Source organism: Platalea leucorodia (assembly GCF_965183815.1).
Source record: "Platalea leucorodia genome assembly, chromosome: 8".
NCBI classification, from domain to species: Eukaryota; Metazoa; Chordata; class Aves; order Pelecaniformes; family Threskiornithidae; genus Platalea; species Platalea leucorodia.
This window is the reverse complement of record NC_138830.1, coordinates 52,175,756-52,202,711: the sequence shown is the minus strand read 5'-3', so window position 1 is coordinate 52,202,711 and position 26,956 is coordinate 52,175,756. Positions and strand designations below refer to the sequence as shown.

At 42.7% G+C, this 26,956-nt stretch overlaps 1 protein-coding gene across 1 annotated transcript in view; it reads right to left on the bottom strand.

Annotated features, from left to right (window-relative positions):
- Positions 1–26,956, bottom strand: part of CMIP (c-Maf inducing protein) — a gene marked incomplete at its 5' end in the record, with an annotated part of 139,797 nt that overhangs the window by 67,842 nt on the left and 44,999 nt on the right. The window lies entirely within an intron of this gene.

Genomic DNA, 26,956 nt, shown 5'->3' with positions numbered 1-26,956 from the left:
GCATTTGTTCTGGACTCAAAACCAATGGAAGCTAATCTCAAGCTGAACGGAGCTACGAAGGGGTCTGGCCATGCGCGTGCTATCAGTGTACAAAGCAGCATCTCAATCATACAGGCAGAAGAGCAGTGCGCTATATTAAGGTAGTTTTATTGCAGGCAGTCTTGTTCTTCTCGCTGGCTGCAAGGTTGATCAAGCACATCATCAAAATCTAGACTGCTACATTTGACAGTGGTTCTTGGGGCTCCAAAGATTCAGCCCTCAGCTTTTAGGCTCAAGCAAAAGCAGAGCAACCAACCTACTCATCTCAGCCTATACGTAAGTATTGGTTTCCTGCACAGACTGCTGATGCCCAGTTTAAAGTGAAAGTCACAATTAAAACATAAGTAAGTAACTGTGCTTTGCAATTGCATGTACAACACAAATTGATAGTAGCAAGGAAATAAAGTTAAACATGAAACTCCTTATTAGTATCCCCATAATCCTTAGGCATTACAGAAGTACAATTAGCTCTGAGATAAGCTGAAATATAAATGTATATACGCAAGCACACGTAAAATTACATCCTGAATGTAATACACAGAGATACAGCTGTGTATCTATCGAGTATGCATACATACACCGTACTTTATGCAAGTCTTTATGTTCTTTAAGTAATTTGAGTATTTAACAGAGGCCCTCAAAGATGTCATTTATTTTGCTTTGCTATAGTGTAAGCAAACTGATCAGTATTGCTATGGAAGAGAAACTATTTTCATACAAAAATGCTGATTAATCCCACCACTTGGATAAACCCTCGGGTTAGCCATGTCTTGCTAGAGAACAGAGCTCATTACATTTATGAATTATTTTCTCACTGTTACCGGTTTACATATAACTTAAACTTCTCAAACTTACTCCCACTGTGCCCAATACATAAGTTATTTTTAACTGACAGTCTTGAAATAAAGAAGGCAAGGGAGAAACCACATCTATTTCAGGGTCAAACAGGGCTAACTCTTAAAATCACAACACAGGATTCCTGGGGGCGAGTGTGAAATAAGCAAATTGCATTTGGAACGTTTCTACTTCTTCTTGGTACAACTTTCTTCCAGAAGTTAAGTAGGTGGTGCATTTGGAAATCGTACTTTGAAGTTATACACTTCATAGATGTTCATAAGGCCGTAAACGTCATCTGCCAAAATGCAGCGACGGCCCTGTCATCCACCTTTGCTGCTACAAAAAGTCAGCTGCCTTTTCAGCAAGAAAAACCCAGCAAGCCAGGGAACTGAACTCTAATATATTCTTCAGTAACGTCGGTTGCGGCAGCATTCATTTTACACTAGCCCTCACTGAAAACAATTTTTGCTGTCTCTTTAACGAAAACCTTGTTATGCAGGAAGTATGATAAACTTCTGCTTATTCATTTACCCACAATATTGGTCTACACTAGCGACTGGAATCCCAGTGGCTTAACGCTGATACTGTACGTCATGCGTTGCCTACTGGAGAGTAATTATCTCGTTCTCACAGGAAGCCAAAGGCCCAAGATTCTTCGGTAATCAGCATTACAACACTCAGGGAAAAATATGAAAACAGCCAGCATAAAATCTAGTATGCTCAGGAGGCAAAGTTATCAAAAACATGCTCTGAAAGACTGGAGAAGGGAGAAATCCAGAACCAGCCGATGCAAATATAAAATGAAATTAATCACAGGAATTTAAATTTCTCTCTAAAGAAGGTGCTGACTGCCCTTAATACCCTCCATTAACTTCAAAGAGGATTTGAAGAATTCTCACAGAATCTGTTCCCAAGAGAAGCCTCTTCTATATCTTAAACCATCCATTTAAACAGCATTAAAGGTAACTGATCCGGTTCAATCACAGCTCTGTAAGCACAGACATGTGATTTCATCTCAGGCGTAACTTCTTCTCATAGGACAGTCCTTTTCGTTAAGGAGAATGGAGGAACAGAGAGTTCTGCAGTCTGCAAAGGATGGGAAGACTACCTAAACCATAACACGGAATTACACAGATGGTTAATCTCTCCAAATGAAAGCATTATGCCAGCGAGGTAGTTTATATAGCACTCATATGATCCCGCTTCCATACGTTCTATCCAGCCATACCACACACACTGTACCTTTAACTACAGTTGTTTGCTATCTTACTCAAAAAATGAATAGCCCAAATCTACTTTCATCCCTATAAGCAATGTTATATGTATTGCTTCTGTTTTCATTAAAAACACGATGTTCTAGGAAGTGAAATATTTTCAATTCTGAAAACACCAGCTACAGGCAGCTTCACCTCTGTTTTGCCATTGAGAGAGTCTAAAGCAAAGTGATTTATCGCTCCACAGAGCTCCCTGAAATTGTGCTTCTAGATGCTGTCAAACACTGAAGACCACGCTCCCACATGAGGGCTGTGCAGAAGTGCTCCGAGGAAGCACTGAAACAGAGCTCTCCTCCGACGTGAGGCTTCCCGGAGCTCCCCAAACTGTGGTGCTCCTCACAGACGGACCATGGCACTAATAAGGTGAAGGTCAGCCCCACACAAAGATGTCCTTTCCCTAATCCCTGCACACACACAGACGTGAGGACAGTGTTCCCCGGTTCTGTTTTCACAAGACCAAGCACAGTTCAGCCATTTATCAGGAAATGGCCTGAGGTAAAACCGCAGCCTGAGTCACTGGTTCCTCTTAAAACACAGGCTATTTTGGCATTCAGGTACGCAAACGTCGATCACAGTGAATCATTGCGGTCGATAAATAAGCAGCGCAGGTGTTGCACGTTCTCATGTTGCAGCTGGCCTCGCCTGCACGCACCCCCAGAAGCTGCATCCTCACCCCTCGGTCGCCCCATGGGAAATTCAAATTAGAACAACACGCAAGACCAGAAACGTGGATTCAGAGATTTGAAAATACCTAAATGACACCGATCCTCAGCGGGTCACCATGAAGCATCTGGCATCAATACTAGTCTTAAGCAGCATTCCCACCTCCATCCACCCGCTTTGCCTCTGCCCATACAAGCATGTGTCTGGCTGTGGCATCAGGCAGACCAGGGAACCCATCCAGCTTTTGCCAGATTACTTTTTAGCTCCTTCGGCCCCATTTCTAATGTGAAACAGAAACTAGTATGTTAACATAACTTAGGGGGCAGCTTATCATGGGGAAGGGAGTGAGCAGTGAGGACCTGAGTATTTCCGTCTAGTTATTGGTATGAGACAGTTTAAAGCCATGGCATCTTTGAGCAGTAATACATCAAAGTTCAGTTGAAAATGCCTTTATTTAAGAAAATAATAATTCTTATTTTTATAGCTGTCATTTTTGAAAGGAGATTTATATTTCTTGGCAAAGTCTGAAATCTATCAAACGAAGCAAGATAATGCACTTTTCTCATTTACTGTACAAAATTAATCCTGACTTGGGAAACTTTGGCCAGAGAATCTATGTATGTCAGCTTACAGATTTACAGTTAGAGTTTTAACTTCTGGCTGTTTGCTGTTGAACATGTTCTGAAAAACTGTAAGGGATTCATAAATGAAAATGGAATTTATTGCAACAAACAAAAACCCTAAGTCAAGGAAACATTCTTCTCTTCACATTAGCCTTTAGCCTCCTAACGAAACATGCAACTTCTCCGTTGGGAAATCAGGTATGTTTTAACCTCAGTGAGAACTTTGTCTTTTTTCAGTTCCATAAAGATTTATTAATCATACAGCTTTGAAACAACTTTGTACCAGAATAGCCACACACCAAAACCTACAATAAATCAAATCTTAGGGGCATACAGTGCTCCCAAAACTGGAAGAACATATAAGCTCACATGTAGGGCCAGTTTTCTCTTAGCATTTCTGGGAAAAGTCGGCAGCAGCAGACTACTCAATAATGCAAAAATCTGCCCACTTGTTTTCATGGGAGATTCTAAAAGGGGAAGAATAAACATGACATCCATTGTTAATATGAGGCTTGTATGCACTTACTCATATAATAATGTACTAAATCTTCAGCTGCATATTTTCCAAAGAAAGCGTCTAGAAAAGATGAATTCTACAAATAGAGACGGTTATTTGCATTAAAACATATTTAGACTGACAACTCCCACCAACACAACAACAATGAAGAATGATTTTCCCAATTAACTACTCCAGATGGTGGGGGAAACAGGGCTATTCCAGACCCTTGCTCTTCCACTGTCAGGTGCTTATTTCTCTCTTGGCTGCTCTTAAGAATGAGCCATGCTGCTGTAGCCCAGAATGATGAACATATTGTATTACATGTAAGTTTTCCATATGCAAATAAGACCCAGTCCTGCTGAATAACATGTAGGACGAGTTGATTGCTCTCAAAACTTTGATGGGGGTGGAGACTATTTAGTTGGCACACTGAAGAGTAATGGACTCAAACTGCTGAAAACAATGGATGATTTGAAATAAATCTCGGTTAGGAGACATCCATGGCTCCAGTGAACGCCCCTGCAAATGTAGCTATTTCAGATAAGAGCAATTAACATCTTTGTTCATTAACTATATAACCTATCAGAAGACATTTATCAAGTTAAGCAATTAGTAGTACTAAGCCATAACATGCAGCACAGTACAATTTGTCTCACTCTTGATATGGAAGGATTTACTGCCATGCTCACTTGTGATAATGACTTGAAAGAGTTTAAAGTCAATGTTAATCTGACTGAGATTAAGGTGGTAAGAAAACAGACAGAAAGACTAACAGCGGGGAGACACCCAACTCTGCCCCAAAGCTGCACAAAGGAATTCCTGAGCTTCCTTGGAGCAATATTCTCATCTAAGCCATCACACTTCCCAGACCCCTGGCCTGTCCATCATCACCATCCCCTTCCCTCTCCTCCCGGTAGGTAGGAGGCTTCATGTGTTGGACCATAAGAAGAGACCCCACTTGTTCTATGCATCGGGAGTAGGACTACATTGGGTGAAAAGGGTGCTTAACCCAGGGACCTGTGGAGAAGGGACCTCTCGGCGGGGCAAATCTAAATTATTTCTGCTTGGAGCTGCTTTGTTCCCAAGTGTCTCCAAGTTTGCTCGCACTGCTTGGTAGGGTTTTGTTTGTTTTGGGAGCTTTTTGATACATGGAAACAAATTTGGACACAGTGGCCCAAATCTTCAGTGAGACTCTACCCATCCATGTCAGCTGAAGCCTAGAGTGTACTAGTGCATAATTAACGATAGGGAAAAGAGGGAGGGGTTTTCCTACTACATTTATTTGTGTGTGGGTGACTGTGTGTATAAACATCTGCGTGTGTGTGTGCGTATAAATGTACACACACACCTGTCTGTCTTTATAGCTACACAGAGATAAAAGATAGTATATCCTGTGTTTCTCTACACAAAAATACAGCAGCAACTGTCATAGGCTCAATGCAAAACAGCTCAACTTCAGTAAGTGACATGATTTAATTAAGAAAGGACAGATCCTCAGTTGAGCTGATCATCCCCAAGACTTCACTGGAACTTCACTGATTTACACCAGCTGGGAATCTAACTCAAATTCAACAGAAATTCAACCAAATCTAGCTTTGCAGCAAAAATGTGCATAAATCTCCTTCTCTCCTCTAAATATTGTAGACAACTGGGACTGGAGGCTGTTGCATTAATTAATCTTACAAAACTGATAAAAATGTCAGAGTAATCAGTAAGAAACAGATTACCCCAGACCATGCAGAAAAAAATCCTTCCAATCTGCAGTGGGGCTGAAGTACCCTGTGGAGCTATAGAAAATGGACGGGCCAAAACTGTTCATCAAAGAGCTCACAAGAAAAAACTGGTCTCAACATTAAGACATATGAGCTACAAAATCTGCAAAATTGGTGCAGCAGACACCAGCAGAGGGAAGAACTTCAAATTAATTCAGTTTTGAAATAAGTTTAAAGCACAGCACAGAAATCCATCATTAAGAAGAAGAAAAAATAAGATCATATTACGGAATATGCACCATGACAGGAAAGTCAAATAAGCAGGAAAAAGTTATTAATTATGTTAGCTGAAATGCATATAGAAATTTTTTTTTCTTTTAATGAGATCTTTCTCTTTTACTGTCAAACCCAGCTGAAGGAGCACTTATGAGCGTTCAGTTTATTTTACCCACAGAACTATTTGAACTTTTGGGAGTAACATAAGACACGTATCTTGAAGACTTTCTGAAGATATCCATCATCAAGCTGACCCTGTCTAAGTAGCCCATAAGAAAGGCACCCTTCTCTGGCTAGCTCAGCATGACAAAGCAAACTCCACCCAGACTTCCAGTAGCGCTGAACGCTTAACTGGATGCGGCACTGGTGTCCAAAAAGCTCTCTCTGAGGTCAAGTCTATATAAGAAGCCTTGTCTCCTGCTTTCAAACCTCTGCTAACAGGGATGAGACCGTGCTGCAAGGTGCGCCTGCCCCACTGCAGAGCTGGAGGCTGACCACAGCTTGCCACCGAGATGGTGGCCCAATCTGCCTGATTTTTTTGCCTGGTGGCAAATCTGCCTGAATCTGCCCTCCACGGGCAGGACGGCTGCTCCCAGGCCAGCGATCGGGAGCAGGAGGGGAAGGAGCTGCGTTTGACGCAACCTGCCAGACACAGCGAGACTTTCACAGACAGCGGCCCGACTCGCCTGCCAGGTGGAGTGCAATTCTCCAAGCCTTCAACTCCTCCCAATAAACACGGGGAACTTGAAGAGAAGAATTACTATCCCCCACTTACCAACCTAGAAGAAAAAAATCTCAGTTAAGGTTGTAGCTGCATCATGCTCTTGATCATGCCTTCGGTGACATGGAAAGCCTGAGAGATGTGGGAAAAGAGCTCGGACTTCCTGACTCCAACCATGTGAATCAGCTCCAAACACATCCTCCTCCTCCTCCTCCAAAACTGCATCACTGATTCATAAGAAGGACCGTTCCTTAGCAGAGTTCATGTTTCTCCATCCCTTTGCATTTATCACTGCACTCCACAACATCCCTCCTGGGGAGGAAACAGTCGATAACCTTGACAAGACGGGTAGGTTGTTTAACCACCTTCCTTGAAATTACTTCAGGAAGGAAGGGACACCACAGCCAAAATGCAGCAGGTACACACCTTTCTCACAGAAGCAGCAATAAGTAACAAGAGTAGCAAGGACTTACTGCGGAAGACTATACACACATGTACTGCTGTAAAACAACTGTTAGAGGAATAGTGGAAAATCCCTAACTTTTGCCCAGAACATGAAACATCTAGTGACTGCTAAACAGATCTTTGCTCAGTCACCATAGCAACGATGATGTGACAGAAAACAAAACTGCATCCACAAACCGTTCTTGAGTCAAGGCTGCTCTCTATTTTCAGTTCTCTTTCAATAAATCAGCCATGTCACATGCCATGAAATGTATCAAATGCTGATAAACCAGAGAGCGGAGCAAGGGTTGGATGTAAGGATTTCAGACCAAGCCAGACACAATCTATGCTAAACTAAAATGCCACCCTTTAATGACCACTTTAACCAGGGGCAGCCCTGAGAGCTAGAAATGAAAGATCATCAGCCGATTTCAAATACAAAGTTGGCACCTGGAAAATAATCAGTCTGCTAAATGACTGGAAACGTGGCCAAACTGACATGTACTACAAACAGGACATCTCTGTTCAGTTGTGGTTTTCAGAACTGCTTTAAGTAATGGCAATAGCATGTTTCTGTTGCATATTGTTCTTGCGCTTACGGTGGTTTTTACTTCTGGTTTACAGATCTCCAAAGGCCTGTGGTTCATTATCTCTAGTAGGTCAACAAAAGGTAAAGAAGGAAACTGTTCTCAGTAGGGTCACATCCACCATGCAAGGAGCTGTACCTCCCATGGAAAATTTTAGGGTTTTACAAACTGAAAAGGCTAAAGGCAGCTGCAAGGGAAGCAATACATGCCCCTTTATCACCTGTGCATGTGAAGTCTAACCTGAAAGGTGACCCAAGTAGAAAATAATGAATTGGTCAGAAGCTGAGCTATCCAGGATCCCACGTCCCATTAGAAACGTACAATTTGACTCATGGACTCCACAATCCTGACAGTTCTCACCACCTTCTTAATGCACATCCCAGCTCATTTCTTTCTACATTTTATTTACAAGATCTAGAAATTAAATTGTTGCAAAACTAAACACAGCAAAAATATGCTAATATATTGAGTTCTTGTTCTTTGTTTAAACAAGCATCCTCCGACACTACTTATCATGTCCATGCCTTTTACCTGTAGAGCTATGAAACCCTTAGACACCGCAGTAGTCAAATGGTTTCCATTAACAATTTTTTCCCTTTTCTTTTTAATGCACTTTTAACCCTGCAGTTCCCAGGACAGCACATCCAATCTCAATCTCATGAACAAGTACAGGACAGGGACTGCAGTAACTCAGCTACACTTCTGAATTCCCAACAGGGAATGCACTATTCTGATCTTTTTTGGAGAAAAAATGATCATGTCTTGAGTTCCCAGCAAAATATTAATACAGCCCTCTGCTGTACATTACATAAGAGAAAGAACACGTAGCAGAGCCTTCAAAAAAGCTATAGATAGTCTGTTAAGGATACTGTCACTAAACTCTTCCTGTAATTAGACAAAAAAACGCAGGGACCTCCTGAGGATGAGTCACAGCCACTTGGAATCACCTTCTGCTACAGGAGGAGGTGGGAAAACGTGGTTAAAGTGCCAGTGTTTTGTTTCACGTGTCTTACCTTCAACAATCATTTGGACGGCTCTACATAATTTTAAGTGAGATTCAGCTCTCATGTCTGCAGCAGTGATTTCCTCTCGATTTTGTGTCTCTCGGCACTACCGAATGACACCCTGACACCAACTGAAAGCGTCCTTTTCTCGTCAGCAGGAAGTCTTCTGCAAAATCGTGCTTGCACACTCCTGGTCCCACCCATAACCTCCTCCACTCCTGGTCTTCCTCATTGTTTAATGACTGGCTGACTGTTTGTACTGGAAGGGACTGTTGCTATCTAAATAGAGGGTAACTGAAATATGCGCGATACCTTCATGGAAGGGAGATGGTGAGGGAATGGAGGAGGAGAGGGCAACTGCAGTGAAATATCAGAGTAAATATTTGAGAAAAGTGTCAGTTGACTGGTAAATGCATAATGGAGAGGTCACAGAGCATCAGCTAGAACCTAAATTACCTTCATAAGCTCCCTTACTATGCAAAAGGATACAATGAAGTATTTAAAGTGACACTTTCTATTTGTTTTTTTTTTTTAAAAAAAAAAAAAAAGAATTAAATATTTAGCTAAAATCATAAAGGCGTTGTGCTCATGGAGAATGAAGTGGTATGAAACTGGCATACCCAACTAGCAAACCTTTTGTTTCAATACAACATTTATTAGCCTAGAAAGTTATTTCCAAGATAGCTAAATAAGAGTGCCTACAGTGAAGCATGGGCACCTGCTTATGAAAGGCGTCGTTATCATCATCTCAACATCCACACTTTGAAAAGCAGAACAAAGAGCAACCCTACCATCAGGCACTGTGGAACCGGCAAACCCTTTTCTCTGGGTGGCTCCTGAAAGGCTGGAGAAGAATTCCAAGGAATTGCAATAGTTCCCCCAGGGATGGCAATGCATGCAGCTCCAGAGATGTGTTTCCAGAGAAGCCTTGTTTATCAGACGCTTTTTGGAAAACTAAACCACCTTAGTCCTCCAATAGTATTTTCTGTTCCAACTGCATGATTCAGCCCTCAACAAGACACACTCACTTATTTCCTCTGTATCCTCTGAGGGCTCACACATGGGCAAAGAAACAGAGGTGCATGCCCTCCCTGCTACTGTTTCAAAAGACCAGGCAGGGGCTCACACAACACCACAACACATCAGACCATGCAGATGTGTCTCTAGGTGATGCAGTTTTGGAAAAAAACAGCTGCTTACCCAGCCAGCAGCTAGTGATGCACATCTGCAGGTGAGAAGCAACACAAGTGCTTCTCAGGCTGCAGGAAAAAAATCAGACGGCTTTCTGGATTTCCTCTGCCTGTTTACTTAGCCTTACTGATACTCTCAGACCATAAAGATGGCCACAATGCTACTGCTTAAGGGGAAAAATTATGTAGCACGCTACCTATCAACATAGAGATGGCTTATACAGTATCACTCGAGAGTTATACGTTCAGTGAAAAAACACCCTCCCAACAAAGCAGCTTTGCATACTAGACTAGGTTGACTTCCCCCTTCCCTTCCAGTTTCCTATCAAAAGCTGCTTTAAAATAATTCCAGCCTTTTAGAGAAGCTAGACCTTCAGGTTGTGTTGGCACAATGGCTGCAGGTTTCGCTCCCACCCTTGGCAATTACGTTTTGGTTTTCAAGCTCAATTACATTGTCAAGTCAGCTTTCCTGTGCATAATTCTGCAGCAACATCCTTGCCCTCTGTCAAGATTATTTTATTAATGTATTTACTATCTCTAAAGGAAATAACTCATTTCTATAAAACCTTAAATATTGCAAACACAACTTTGTAGACTGAGTTTTCCACTCAGGGAGGAAAGGGCGAGAAAAGCGTACCATTTCAGAGCTTTGACCTCAACTACCAGTTATTACTATTAGTCCAAGAAATTTGTACCGAGGAAATCTGAATGGTCTTCAGTGAACTGTTTGCCCAAAGTTAAGCTAGCCACAGACTTTCCAACAGAAAGCTATCAGAAAGCCAATACTACCAAAGTACATTAACATTTAATGGTAAACCTGAATCCAAACCACCACGAACTTACAACTACCACTGAGTGTTATGACATGGACTCCCAACATTGATGAAAACATGAGTTGCTTCCCCTCTATGGCATTTTGGCTTTAGCAGAATACAAAAGCTTCCAAATTAGACATGTGTTTGAACTCTATACCTGAATACACATCATGGTTTTTGCCCACATCTGCTTGCATCAGCTTTACCCAAGGCAGGAATGGAAAAAAAGGATAACTGTTCCTGCCTTCCTCTATGTAATTAAAATCCACGAACACCACCACGTCGCTGCGTGACGATGACGCTGCACAGCACAGAATCGTAACGGTGACCGAAGAAAAGTCCTGCTCCCTCTAATCCACGCGCCAGGCTCCCTCCAGCTGAGGCCGGCCCTGCCTGACGCACCTACCCTGCCTCCCCCGGCGGCAGAGGATCAATGACACACCAGGCCGCCCTAAAGGACAACCAGCCACTTGCACCGAACTGTGCGCGGATGTGCTTCTCATCTTTCCGTTTCTTAACATTTTATCTGATAAACTCAACTCTCACTAAACATGCATGAACAAAAGGTATATATGAACTTACTGTTAGTACCAGCTTTCTTCTTTCTAATAGCTTTGGCTACCTGTTACTACAGCATTAACAGAATCTCATGGCACTATTATGTTTGCAACTATGGAGAAAAGTCCAGCTTATCAGAAAAACCACCAGAGCAGAATTAGTAGCAAGGGTTGAGCATCAAGAATAAAACAGCTTCATTTTCCTACTTATATCTTCCGAGATAACATTTAAAGAAGAATGCTTAATATAGAGATTGTTTATCAATCATTTCCCCAGAGACAAAGAATCAGGTCAAACATAAAGCATCTTCAAGTAAGGCACAGCATCCATCTTAACCTCTGGAAAGGCCTAAGTGATCAGCAAGCTTCAATTAGACTTTATCAAGGCATTTTAGGGAAGTATTACTAATGGAAAGGAAATATAAAGCTTGCATCATAAAGTAACCTCTGCCTTTTTCTCTAGCCTGCATCCTGCTGAGAAAGACCTTTTTGCTTTCTGTTTCTGAAGAATATATAATTTAAAAATATGTATTTCTGAATTCCAAATCAGACTCTGTTCTTCCTTCCTTACAACAAATTACCAGCTCTTACCGGAAATTAATAAAACAGAAACCAAAACCAAATTCAACACTGGAAATAATCTGCTACGGTGTTCACAAATACTCCAATGTTTTGCAAGATTTTGGACCACTAAACCCAACTCAAAAGTTCAGAGAACAACCAAGGAATATGCTTCTCTGCTTCACATTTAAGTTCAGAGCCTTAACCTCAAATCCTGTTCTGTGCAAAATAAAAAAAAATCAGACTCAGATCCAAAGTACCGATATAAAGCTTCAGTTTGAAGCTACATCCTAACTCCTCCGCAGCCAATCCTAATAATTTTCTGCCAATACCTCTCTCAAAATACAGACTGTACATTCAGAGCCATTCCTGTGATGCAAGGACTAGGCATGAAGAAAGAGCGTCGTATTTTCAAAGGTGCAACTGCCTACAAGCGTATCTTGCGCATATCAGAGCATTATGAACTCAGCCACAAACGCCAGCGCCAGACAAACCACACCTCTGGAATTCTTGTCTTGTCTCCCATTTTCTTCTTTATCTCACCTAAGCACACTGTCTGTACATGCCCAGTTACACGGAAGATATAGCTAGTCATCACCCCCTCTATTCTTTTATTTTTATTAATATTTTCATCAACATTTTCAGTTACTTTCCAGTGTATCAGTCATTCAGGAGGTTATTACACAGAGCTGGAAACACAATGTTCCAGCCTGCTGCTGTGACCCCTGCAAGAGGCAGCGACGCAGCAGTAATATCTCAACAGCAGCAGATGTACTGTAGATGTCACTGAATTCTAACAGCACTTCTTAAAACACAGCCCATACACATAACCCTGGCTGTAACCTAGCGTTAGTTTAAATATATTGTTGTCAGTCTAGAAGTATTACATCCAACTCTAAACATACAGCTGCAGATGCACACAAGATTCAACAACCTTGCAGAGGAGTACTGTCTTCAGGATGAATACAAGCCTTCGTACTTTAAAGAACAAAGGCTGCATCATGAACCACCAAATTGGTTATTTCAGTGGCCGCGCTAGGCTTTACTCATGTGAAGAAAGTGAGACATAACTCTGTCCTTCAGTAACTAAGAGCAGCCTGAGCAAGTCATTAGGAAAATTGTTGGTGCAATTCATTTAGAAGTCCAGATCCCGCAGACGCATTTTGAGACAAGCAACCAGTAGTTGCAACAACCTTCATCACATGAGTAAAGAACTGAGATTCAACCCCTAAACTTGTCATCTATTCCCTCACACTATCATGAACAGAATGAAAAGCTAGTCAACTGCAAATTACAAGTCAATGCAAAACTCTCTAGATGAGGTTTTGAAGACGTCAGACTAGACAATCAAAATGTTTCTTCTCAGGCGTTAAAAACTACGGTCCTCGACTAATGCTGTGCCCATTCTGTTTTCCTAGCAGGAAAAAAAATCATACTAGGACAAAGAAGAATGGCAACTGTATTGTCCCTCCTGAGAACTAAGTACCACCGGCTCTCAACACTGCCACGACAAATACACAGGGCTATTGACAAGGCACGTTATGAGAACTGTCCATCAGCCTTACCAGACACGAAAGCATAAACAGCCATGTCAGGCCATTAAAATGTTGGGTGAGAAGAGCTGAAGATGACACTTTTACTGCCAAAAAGATGGTGTTTCAGGCATACACACACAAAAAAATCATGTATTTCACTAGTCGCTGCAGGATGAATGCTACCCTTGACTTTGCTGGTCCTCTTAAAAGCATTCAAACCTGTTCTGAGTATCCTGATGCAGTTCACCATTGCCGAAGGTCTAGGGGAAAAAAGAAAACCCACAGTGACTGAAGCGTTATGGAATTTATTTTTTCCCTAATAATTCAGATCACACAATTGCTCTCCACAACACCTAATTAAAATGCCTTTGAAATGACAATTCTACAGGAATCTTGGATGAAAGTTATCAGACCATTCCCCGAGATGACTCGGCCGCTACCCAAGTCAGACACAGATGATCAGCGGTTTCTACGCCATTACACCTGAAGTTTGGACTCCTCGAGATCTTAGTCGTCTCGTGAACCATTTTAATCAATTAATGACATTCATTAATATGCACTGACATTATCTGGAGACAGAAATCAGCAGCTCGACCATCAGCACAGCTTTAAGAAGGCTGAGACTGAACCAGGCTGGGGATGGAGATGACTCAGGTGATGCTCTATGTGACTAATCAGAGGCTGACACTTCTGTCTCGAGCTGTAACTAAGTCTAATGCTCTCCACAAAGAAAAGCATCAAAGGTGTGAATTCAGACTACAGACAGAATTCAAGAGACTAAAAGATGTTCCTCTGAGTTATGTAAATACGAACATAGAGCAAATCTAGTATAGCCACATGCAACTGCATTATGGAAAATAAGAAGTACACACTCCTGCATCTTCCTTTTTCTCGTGAATGGCCCCAAAATGCTCTAGGGATATCATTTAACCATACATGAAACCTGAGAATTTAATAAGATGACGAGTCTTTGTTTCCCCAATTCCCATGAGCAATCGAATCAAGCCCAGGAAAATCCAGCCCTCAGTAAATCAGATGCTAAGACCCAAAATCAGGTGCCCTGGCTTCTGTGCTGTGTTCCAGTCCTGGCATTTCACCGTGTCGCCAGAACCAAGCCCAGCCAGATCACAGCCCAGAAAACAGACATTCATGTGGCAAAAGCTGCACTTCTGATCTAATTTGCTCAGCTGGGCAGGCTTGCTCACATCCTGCTAACATCCAGCGCTACCCAGCTGCAGGTTCCTCTGTGCTCGTGTTTTGATCCTAACAGAAAAATCTTATAGAATGCAGGATCTTAAAGTTTTGAGATCCAGTGGGTTTTAGCAGAATTTAAACTGGGGTTTACAGAATTGGCAAACAGCAGCAATTATCTCTCACAGTGTTAACAGGAGTCCTGCCCTCTCCCTAGAACTCAGATTCACTGGAGTGCCCAAGACAAAACTAATGCCATGCTAAAGAAGTCTATACTTTATAAAATTCTTAGAAATACCCTATGAAATATTACAGGTGTTTCTTATAAGGGTTTTTTTTGTGTAGTTTTTTTGTTTTGTTTTTCAATATTAATTAGTGCCGTATAATACACCAGAGACCCAAAGCTAATGGCAATCGCAGCTGAGGACACACAGTCACTATGCTGCTCCCACCAATATTCTGCAGTTCACAAAATACAAAACCTTACCAAGTGAACCCGTCAGTTTTTACAAGTCTCTTCTTTCACTACATTTACCTAAAACAATATTTAGAGATTAATTTAGCACGACCCATCAGAAACGGTAAAAAGCAGAGACTGAAAAAAGCGCAAAACCCCCAATCAAATAAAAAATTTGCCATGTTGTTCTTTTTTTCTAGCAACATACATCTCCAGCAAACAGAACAGTAAATTTGCAAATCCAGTGGGATTGATCAGAAATTACGCCTTCTCAGATGTTGGCAAGAATTCATCAAAAACATGCAACAATATCTCTTCTATCAGAAGAAGGTAATCGAGGACAACTTTCTACGGCCACCGTTCAAATACAAGCCTTAAATTCCTGAACAGGGCAAGAACACTGAAAAACTGAAACCACTGATCTGGCAAACGTCATGGCAGGTCTTTTGTGCTTGCTTTCTACAACGCTGCACTTCGTAACTCGTGCATAACTCATATTCACAGAAAACTGAAGAGAAAAACCACCATATGGTGACAAGGAGCAGCATTGAAAATAGTCCCTTGCTAGATGTTTTAATTCTTTTCTGTTAAAACAGTGTGTTTGCATTATGCTAAATAACAAATTATGTGTCTGCAGAATCAGGCTCCCTATTCAATTATGAGCTAATTATTTCAATACTGCAAAACAGAAAACCCGAGTCATCTTTCCTGCTCCACTCAACTTCTTTATAAATTATTCTCAAAGAGCAAATGAGATTTCTCATTCCAGTTGTATTCCAACATGATCAAGACTTACTCCTTCCAGCTCAGAACCTGTAACACTCTTTCATTTTAGGGAGTATTAGAAATAAAAGGATGCCAATATTTTAACTGGCAGTCAAGCAAGCCTTTGAAGTTTGATGTCTACAATGTCAAAAGACAAGTAACTACAGAACTTAATTTGTGCAGATGAACAACTGTTTAAAAATCAGCAAGGAAAATTTCAGCAACACCCAGTCAGGATCTGGGCTCTCCGAATGTCTTCCAGTAAACGCTTCCACTTCTAACCAGAACGTGCCTGTACACAAGGGTGTGAGTTTGAGATAGTGACCTTAAATACACACGAGGGGAGTTTAACATCCACTCTCTACATGTTTAAAAAGAACAGGAAAAAAAGCACAGCATACTTTTCAGATTTCACTGTACATTTTTGGACAGTCTTTCTGAATGCTCGCTTCTTAAGCTCGGGTTTGCTGCGCTTGGCAGTCACTTTTGTGTCTTTTGCAACACTGCGCACACACAAACGGCCTGTGGTTTCATGCTTTGCTTCCCATTTAAAACTAACACTTAAACAGTAGCTTTATTTTTGTTAAATAAAAGCTTTTTTTTTCTGAATTCTGCCATCTATTTCTCTTTTGCAACATGAGGGGAAAACGATTTTTTACAACTGACACCCATCATTCTTAGGAGTAGTATTTTGTCTTTACCACTTTGATTCACTAACTCTCATTCGTGTTATTCCTCAACTTTTTGTTCTGTGTTCCACAAAAGCAATGACAGCAGGTAACATAATGTTGATTTTTGGACAGTAAGCAGAGCTCAGAGTAAGCTTTGTCAGAGCAGAGACAGCCTCAGCAACAGGCAGACGACTCCATCCAGTGCTCAGCCCTAGAGGCAAGTCACCTCCGGGGAGAAGTCCCCTACGTTTTCCACACCCACCGAGTCTCCACATTCCAGCAATATCGGCTCCTCACGCCAACAAAGCAGCCAAGGGTGGAGGGAGACTTTGTATTTACTACTCCGTATCAGTGTTGTGATGCGCGACTTCTGAAGATGTTCTTTGCCGTGACGTGGTCTGCCTTCCCACCAAAGATTATGAAACCACTTTCAACAGAAGAGCTTCCTCCCTCACGCGGCCTTCCAGGACCAGCGAGGGGAGAGCTGAACCCTTGCAGCCAGCACTCCCTAATTGCTTCAGCAGAAGCTAATAGACGTCAGCAACCGGACTTTCTACTCCTTATCCCGTGAGAAAGCAGAGGAAAAAAAAAAAAAATCTGCAGAAAGCAAGCCTCCGATTTCAGGTTTGGTGTTAAAAGCAGCCTGATCTTTGGCCAGCCATGCAAATAAGATAAAACCTGACCTTGCATGCAGCAAGCTGTGCTGCCTGACCCGGGCTCAGCAAGGGTTACTCCAGCGAGCGCAGTGTCAGTGAATGTACCGAGAGTGCTACTGTAATCTCACAAACATCTGCAGCTAAACACGTCCCAGGGGGAGAGGCAGACCTTTCAAATGACCAAACCTGAAAAATCAGAAGGGTTTTAATTGCACGACAACGGAGAGGAGCCGATCGGCTGCTAAGTTTGACCAGCATGTTACTGCCTTTCTGGCAGCTTTGTCCCGGCTTCCAGCAATCTACCCTGCTGATTTTAACAGGTTGCTTTGACCTTTAAGGCTCTTGAGGGTTTCTAGGTTTCCTATGCCTTCCTTTAGGCTGTGCCTTAGACTGTATCACCAGCTACCCACAGACTTTCTCGCTTAGCTCATTTTGAAACGTCTTAGACGCAGAATCTGCCTTCTCTCTTCAGAGAGTTACTTTTATTCTCAGCCAAAGGAAACCGAGTATGTCAAACAAAAAATTAACGACCCAAACCCATTTGCTGTCACAGACAGATAGCTGCTTTGTCTTTATTTTGTATAAAATAGGGAAAAGGGCGCAGCCCCAAACTTGAAGAATCTGTCAGAATAAAATCATTTCACACATAAGATGCCTTATCACAAAGTAGCACGCGAGAGCTGAGCTTAGTTTGTTTTCTTAAACTGCCTAAATTAACTTGCCAAAAGTAAGGACAGCACCACTCATAATGCGGTATCGCACAAGCTTATACTATGTGCCATTTTTACAAAGCAACCGCCCAGCCTGCAAGTTCCACATCCTTACAAGCACAGCTAACCCTAAGCTTCTTGACTAACACTGTCCACTTACCAGCAAAGAGAACGTCTCCTGAAAAAAATTAGAAGGGCTGCTGGGATCGGCCCTCCATAAGAGTGGCACGCTGTCAGAGCACGGCCTGGGTATTAAAGCGCAGATGCCAGCAATACCCTGAACGTAGGGCACCCAGCTCACCCCCCCCCCCACCCCTGCATGCCACTACTGCTAATGTTCCTGTAGGCCACTTACTGCCTTATGCCAGCAAACAGAACCTCTTGTTTTGACCAAGTAGTCAACAGACTTAAGTGCAAATAAGTTCAAATGATGTTAATAGTTCATTTAATTAAATGGCGATCAGTCTGTAAATTGCACTGGTGTCAGCTTTTGATGAAGCACAGGCAACTACATCCTTGGACCACAGAAGATGCACATCCCAACCACCAACACGAGTGGCAGTACTGTCCACGTGTGCTTCACACAGCGAGAGCAGGAAGGACGTTTCACTGTGAATTACATAAAGTGGTGGAGAAATAAGGGAGAAACATAACCTCTAGGACAGGGGACAGCACTCACATTCCTGCTCTTGATCTGAAAGCTCTCTTAAGAACGCAACACCAAGGCTTTGCAAAATGACAGCTGGCTATCAATGAACAGAAGGAAGGCAACGTCATTCAGCCTTGAAATCTCTTTGTCTATCCCACTTAATTTCTTTGTGCTAAAATCTTGGAACACAGCAAATACAAAGCCACCACATATTTGCCTCTGTAGGAAAGAGACAGGTAATAACCACTATCCAGCACAACTGCACTTGGCGTGGACTCAGTGATGAGCAAAGTCAGAACGAAGGCCAAAGGAAAAAACGGGTCAGGAGTGTTAAAGCACCTCTGACCTTGCATGCTGTCCCCAGCGAGCAAGGGATGGGATGCGTAGTAGTGGGAGACTGTATTCTTAATACTCCAGCTCTGTAGATAAACAGAAAGATTTGATTCTGGAAGCAGATAAACAAACATCTTTCATTAGGACTAAACCAGATACATTTCAGAGCAATGTGCAACTGCTACTGATCCCTATCAGAAAGTCCCCTTTTGATTTCAATTTCCAAAAAAGATCAGCTTACACGCTGCAAAACAGCGTTGCAGCTAAAAACCACTCTCCACTTAGACAAGCAAAGCCTTGGCTAACCATATGTGGGATTATTTACCTACGTCACATATCTGTTTGTCAGTGAAACCGCTGTTTCACCAGCCACTTTCTGAAAAAAGGCATCAGAAAGAAGCTACTGCTGCAGAAAATTAAATGCAACGTGACTCTCTTTGCTCCCCCACTATCCTACTGCCATCTCTAGAGAAAATGGGAGGTGTCAGAGGCATCAAAGGAAATATAAAACCCAACAGAAAATACACACCTAGCTTACATGCAACAGCAATCTCCAGAACCACAAACTATAACGAAATCTGAGAAGCTCAGAAGGACATATGTTACATATGACATTCATTCAGTTAGGAAGAAATGCAAGGCAAATCTTCTAGAAAAAGACGGGCATGCAGTTACACAGCATGTAGCACAAGGGTATGTGAGTAGTCGGTAACGGTGGGCACTTGTACAAAGAGTAAGTGCCACTTAGTCCGCTGGGACTCTGAAGACCTTGCTTCCCCCTGGGGCTCAGTCACTGTCAGGCTGGATATTTGCTTTGCTTCTCTGTGCCCCAGGTTCCCCATCTTCTAATATGAAGGAATTTTCTTTGTAAGGCACTTGGAGATCCACAGATGAAAGGCACGGCAGCAGAACTAGGTCAGACAATGCTGATGTATACAATTAATTCTGCAATTTACGTGGCTGGAAAGTGTAATTAAAACTCTAGATCACTTTTCTCAAAGGTTCAAAATAAGACAGGGTGGCTCTGATTCCAAAATGTGAGACATACATCCATTTGCACTTTGGTTTGTATAGTTGCATAACAACTTTTTAAAGTAAATGCTGCAGTTTAGAAGAAAGCAGAGGACAAATCTGGGGATTAGCTAGCAGCTGCGTCATTTCCTATGACCTATCTATTACTTTACCAAAACCTTTGGAAACGAAAAAAAAGAAAAAAACCACACACACACCGACACAAACTTCCTGTACTCTAACCACTGAATGAGCAAGCACAGTTACACTTCAAGAGATCCTCTGAGTAGCTGTACTATTGCACAAGCCACTGCATACAACACCCAAAACCCAAATCCCAAGTTGTTGGTTTCTTCCAGTGCTACCTCACCGTAAATCTAAAAATATGGTTGCACGTACCAGTTAGACTGGGCCAAACAGTTTCTCTTGAAGCTATTGGCTTCACAGTGGCATGCGGTGATAATGCAACATACACATTTCTTCTTTTCTCTTCTTATAGAACCAAATCCCACAGGTTTCCCTGATTTCAATTACTAATAGGCACAGCACAAAAACCACCATCGCAGTTGGCAGCAGCTGGCACCTTTTCAAAGAGCTTCTGTGGAGAAGCCCAGAAACGACTGGCACGGGATCTCTTAGAGGTGGTCTCGCCACAAGGGCAGAGCACTGCAAGGAAACTTTTTTTTTCCAGCCCTCTGCCCTCGCTACACGCAGATGACATCACTCGGCAAGGCTGCCTGCAAAGCGCCTTCACCAGCAGTAATTCCAACCGTAGGAATTATACCAGCCACTCATAACCAAAATTACCAGGCTCCATCTCCAACGCAGCAGCCAACACCGCCTTTGAAGTGGAAACTGAAGCCCAGGGCTTTTTCACTGTGTGAGGAGGGTGCAAATAAACAGAGGCAGCCCTGGCTCCTGGAAGAGGGGACAGGAGCGAGGGAAGCAGTGCATGGCTGGGGAGGTCTGACGTTTGATTCAGCTCAGCACTCGGTCTCCTCTACTTGCGTACCTTTGCACAGAGTGTGTTTAACAAAGGGCTCTGGTTGCTCGCTGGAGGTACGACGGGGACTGGCAGCTTCTGCTCAGGAAGTGCCCAAAAAATGCAGCCACTTGCAAAGCCAACTGTTGCTTCACCCATGCTTCAGTGAAAGAGATGGTCCCCCCCATCTGTTCCTCCATCCCAGCTCCCTAAGTCGCAGAAGGACAAGACATAACAAATGGAACAGAGACTGATGTTACTGTCTCTCTTTTTCTAAAGCTGGTCTTAGCATTGGCAGCGTGGTACAAACTATGTTTCTAAACAACAATTTAAAACACAAACAAAGTAAGTAAATCTCAGTGAATCCTCCCAGAAGTTATTCATTTCAGTGGGCTGAATTTGGGGGGGGGGGGGGGGGGGGGGGAGTAGGGAGGGACCAAACAAACTGTGAAGCAACATTCACCCAGAGCTCTTTTTCTTCTCTGTTACACAGACAAAACCATAAGTAAGGACATTTTACAGGCTAGCGATATGGTGAAAATGTAGGAAAATGGACAAAGATAATTGCATAAACTTTCCTACTACCCAAAGGGTTAATACCAGTCTGGATGATCTCCAATTGCACCAAGATGATATACTCAAAATGAAAAGACTATGTAGAAGCCTCTGCTGGAGCCCTAAATGTTAAGGGTTTTTTTCTCCTCTATCTCAAATATGTCAGCTGTTACTGGAATTTATTGGTTAAATGGCAGCAGAAGACCATTTAAGTAAAAAGAAGCAAGATAACCACAAGGGAATTTATTTCATGATTTGCAATGAGGTGCAAATCCTGCCAACCACTTTAACCAATCAGAGCAAACCTGATTTCCCCTCACTGGAAGGACAGAGTAAAAATCCAGTATAAATCCAGAACAAACAGAAAAAGGTCTGTCTCACTGCTGATCCACATGAACTTTCCCGGTAGCAACTCTGCTGAGTTGTGGTATCACCCCTGCTTTTTTGACAGGAAAACTAAGGCACAAAACAGTCATCTCTTCTTATACAGCAAATCCATACGAAGGCTAAAAAAGGATGCCTTGCCCACAGGTGCCCAAGACGCCACAGGAACTTTTCCCAAAACTTTTGTCCCCAACAGCCCAGATGTCTACTGCCATTGCGACACAGCAGGATCCAGTGGCCTCTGCAGAAGGGCTCAGGTCTGCTGCAGGTTGTCGCATCTACCAGCCTGTGTATGTCCTAGATATCTTTAAGTATACAAATGGCCCGTCGCTCTTACGTACAGGTAAGTGAATCACAGCCTTTGTGACTACTGTTCCACAAAAAGTTACGTAACTGCCTAAGGCTGCACTTCCCTCTTTTCTCCTCCCTGTTTCAACACCATTAAACTCTAAAGAACATTAAACTAAAATGAAGGTGACAGAACAACGCTTTCCTCAAAGGGCTGGCACTGGGGAAATGAAAAATAACCTGTTAGAAATGCAGTCGTGTACACCAGCTGCACAAACCACCATTGAAATCCTCCTTTTGTACGTTTGGCATCTGTCAGAGAACAAAACGGGGGGGGGGGGGAAGCAGAGTCTTTAAAAGACTGAGCACCCTCCCAATGCTGTTTATGGCCTGCCTCTTGTTAAAATGTTTATTTGTGTTGATATATTTAGATGGGTTTTAAATGCAAATGCTCCCTTCCTCATGCCGATCTTTCATGGAGTCCACTGGTTACATCTGTTAGTATTTATACAAGAAACAACAACAAAAAATTTGCAGCTCTTGCAAACACGGGTAACCAACACATTATCGTCTGTGTGATTGTGGTGCACTTATACATTCCTTGTGGAGGAGATGAAAAGGCACCAGGCTGCAATCTGAACGCACCACGCAAGACCAGCTGCTTCGAAGAGCTTGAACGTCAAGAAGTCTCTGCTGTCCCACGGGAGCTCAGCAGCTTCCCTCGGTGTGCTGGAGCTCGAGGTGCAGCCCACTGCTGCTTGGTCCCAGGAGTCAGCAGGCAATAAAGATGGTACTCTGCTTCGTACACAGCCGAACGAGTGCTCTCTTAATATATCCTGACCCAGGGCTGGACAAGGCAAGGGACACATTAATCTGCTGCCGTTTACGCCAGTGACTAGCTGACCCGGACGGAGGCACGGCATCAGTACGCTATCAGGGAATTTTGCAGAAACACCGCGGTCACACCCTGATTAATTACTTAAGAAAGCCAGCTGATGTCATAAGCATTGATTTTAATTCAAGGAAAGGGATACATCAAAAAGGGCTTCTTGCATTCATGCAAATCCTCACAGCACAACTTACACCCAGGAGTCCTGTCTCTGCTAGACCTTTACGCCTGTACCAAAAAGACAAGGCTGAAAGCAAAACTACGAAACTGGGAAGGACCAGCACCTGAGGCTAGAGCTACAGCAAGGAACCAACTCTGGCCATCCCCACGCACATCTGAACTAGCAGATTCGATGGTGCACACCGCAAGGATGGGGTGCTTCCCCATCATCCAATTCCGGTCTACGAAGACCGGCCACCAACAGGCTATCCCAGAGAAATCTTTTTATCTGAGAAAGGAAGACAAGTAAAACAGAGGGCAGAAACCTGTCCTCCTCCACCCGTGGCCATGAAGCCTGAGCCAGAAAGGCAGAGGTGGAACCACAAGCAGAACCGAAAGGCAGACCTCCCACGCCAGGGCTGGTTGCTGAGAAACACGGGAATCATTCATAAACGCGGCTGTTCCAACAAAGGGCCTCAAAAGTGTGGTCACTGTATATTTACACAGTTGCTTTATCTACTGTAGCTAACACGGTGTGTTTGCTTCAGTTTTTAAAAGTACAAAGTACCCACAGGCAGGAGCACCACAGCAAAGATAAATTAAATAAATAGATAGAAACCTAAATGAAGACTCAACAAGACGGAGCCTTCGCCACCTCACCTATGAAAACTGGCACTCCGGCATGCACGAAGCAGAGGTCCACAGGTCAACTGTCAAATCCCACTGATCGTCCTAAGAAACGGCCCCTTCCCTCAGAAAAAATTTGGGCCTGGAACACGGGAGATACACTTTTAACGTCTAGCTCTACATTTTTGGGATGCTTGTATCATGAATCGCTGTCATCCTAAGAGGTCAGAGTCAAGAGGAGAGAAATTATCTGAAGGTCAGCGCTGCCTGTAAGTAAACAAAGGAAGAGAGACCCACGCCAGGAGGCAGAGACATGTATTATGGTTCCCACTTGCGCGCAGCTGCTGCCTCTAACAAAAATCGATGGCTGCGTGATTGGAAATGGCTGCGTACCTGGTCTGAGGGCTAGTGGGTAAATGCACAGCATGGGTGTTGCTTCCTGCCCAGTTTGTTGTAGAAGTTGTTGAGTGGAGATTATTTTTGTTGTTGTCCTTGCTGTCAGCCTCTAGCAAAACGTTAACTAAGTTTTCTGTGCGAAAGATAAACGGGTTCAAATTCCACGTGCCATTTCCATGTGTAGGAACTGCAAGGCATTGCCGAAGAACAATCAAATGAGCAACAAGTGTGACACAGGCAGATTAGACATCTCGGGACATCATATTTCTCGGCCTGCAGTTAACCAAAACCTCATCACAACTCCTAAACTAACTTTGGTCAGAAAAACTACTGTTAGCCCGTAAAAGAAGAGGAGGATAAAAGGGAAGTAGAGCGGGTATGCATATGAAGAATGAAGAAAATACCTCAGAGTAAACAACTAGTTAAATTGATTACCTTGTTCATTCAATCTTCTAAACCAAAGATGAAAAAGTCAAACAGAAAGCAGAAAGACTCATTTGTATTTAATGCACGGAGCCATGTTCCACTCTCTGATCTATCAAATACTTCAGATATGACCAAGTTTCATGTAACCAAACATTTTTGGAATTTCCCAGTAATTCTTGGTGACTAGACATCCCGTGCTCGTATCAGCCAACAGGACCGAGCCATCTAGGATCTGGACTCCTGAAATCCCCATCGCAATCAGTTTTAGCAGCAGATATGTAGCTCCTCTGAAAATAGCTCACAAGTATCTTAACCCAGTCACCCAAAACTGGAGTCACCCAACCAGCCAGACGCTTTCAGAGCTTATCTTCCATCAGTTTCCCCTCAATTAAACCAGGCTATTAAAATTTAATTGTAAAAGGAGCTATTCATTAAAGTTTTGTCACATCCTTGGATGAAAATGCCCAAAACAGATGTGAAGAGTTACAAGATTTGCACGCACAACCAAACCAAAAATGAACGTGAACAATTATGGTACATTTGCACACAGCATGGGAGATTCCCCCTCCTCCCGTTCCCCCTTCATGCTCCAGTGCTCCCTTTTCAGAGGATGGCAGCTGTTAGCAAAACAATAAGGAAGCAAGAGTACAAGAATATTTACACCAAGAATATAAGATTAGATCTCAGCAAGCAATTTTCTCTCCTACTTACACAGGCCAAGTATTCATGCATATATACATACACATGCACAAAGGATTCTGGAAGAAGAGAGGATCTTCAGCACGATTTGCATCCTTACAATCATAAAAGCGCAGATCACTCTTAGTCAAATATTGTTGGAAATTACAGATGTTCAAGTTCTATTTGTAATTACTACTTATACATTAAACAGTAAAACGATGATAGTCTCCACGCAACTCCTGTATTGGTAACACACGTCATAATAAAGGCCACAGACCCCCGGCATGTGTGAAACGGGATAATTCTTCCCAAATTTATTTCTAATGTACTTCATCCAGAGTCAATGTTTGGGAATGGATAAAAGTTAGTGGAAGTGGTATAAATACGGACATTCTTTTGAATCAGAAGTACACTTTACAAAGTATAATTTACGAAAACCACCACTGGACAGTTATGTGAAAAATAAAATATTAAATATATCTAATTTTGTAAAAAACACCTCATGACAATTTGTTGTACTTCAAAGGACTGAATTCAGTATGTTCCCAGCTATCATAAAAGTACTTTTTTCTGCAACAGCAAATGTACTTTACCATTGTATTTGCTGGAAAACAGGTCTACTTCTAAAACGCTAACACTTTCTTCTAACGACTAACAAAAATTACAATCACCAAATTTCCTGACAAACTTGAGCAAATGATGTCTTTGGCAACCAAAGAGAACACCATGCATTTCTGTTCAAGCCCTTCAATCTCCTCCACTCTTAGCTTGGTGCTTTGCAGATTTTTCACACTAGTATTAGCTGGAGTCGAACATAACCCATACACTAAAACAGAAGTACCATTCCCCAAAAAAAGTGTCACTTGTTGCTCACGTGCAATCTTTGCGCAAATCCAAGAGCCCTCCCTAAACATGGGCAGACCCACGGTGCAATGGCTGAATTTATCTCCACCTGCCCTGGCCTGGTTAATGGCATGTGACATGAAGAAAGCAGAGCAGGAGGAAGGGACTGGGTTGAAAGTGATGCAGAGGGGTATTCTGAATGTCGCTGATGGAGGAGTTTAATAGTCCCGGTACGTGAGTTTGCTGGGAGATCTGTTACGCAGGTTGTGACCTTCATCAGCCCAGACTTTTATCAAAAGCCATTTTATGAGAATGTCAGAATGCCACACCACATTGCAGCATTCACATCAAGTCCGTTCTCTTTGCCTCTCTCACTCTCTCGAAAACTCAGAACTCCATACAGTGCTGAAAAGACTGTGAATAAGTCTACAGTCCAGCAGATACTGGAATACGGTAAACAAACTTTCTGCTCATATTTCAAAGGAAAGGTTCCCCAGAGTTCCCAGGAGATGAATCAGACGTATCTGTTAGTGCGTCAAAAAAGCCTGAAAAGTTTGTTCACGTGCCTAGATAGGGTCAAAGACACAGGAAAATACTCCCTGCCCAAGCATATCTTCACTAGCATGCTTAGGCCAGGGGTGGTCCTTCAGAAGCAGATTTGTCTATCTGCAGTAATTAACAACTCTTCTGTGCTCCTTTGGTTTTCCACTCATCAGAGAGCCCTACCCAGCAAGGCAGCAGCTCCTGGCAGCCGATGCTGGCACTGAAAGCAAAACATACAGATGCCAATTTCTCAGCTCACTGAAAGATGGTGAGAGTAAAACCAGATAAATTGAGCTGTCTTTCTCTGAATGTTCCTGTGTGAGGTCTCTTCCCACCACAGGTCTACTGCCACCAGGCAAACCATTTCACCTTAGCAGAGCACTTTTAGGAAGTGAGTAAAATC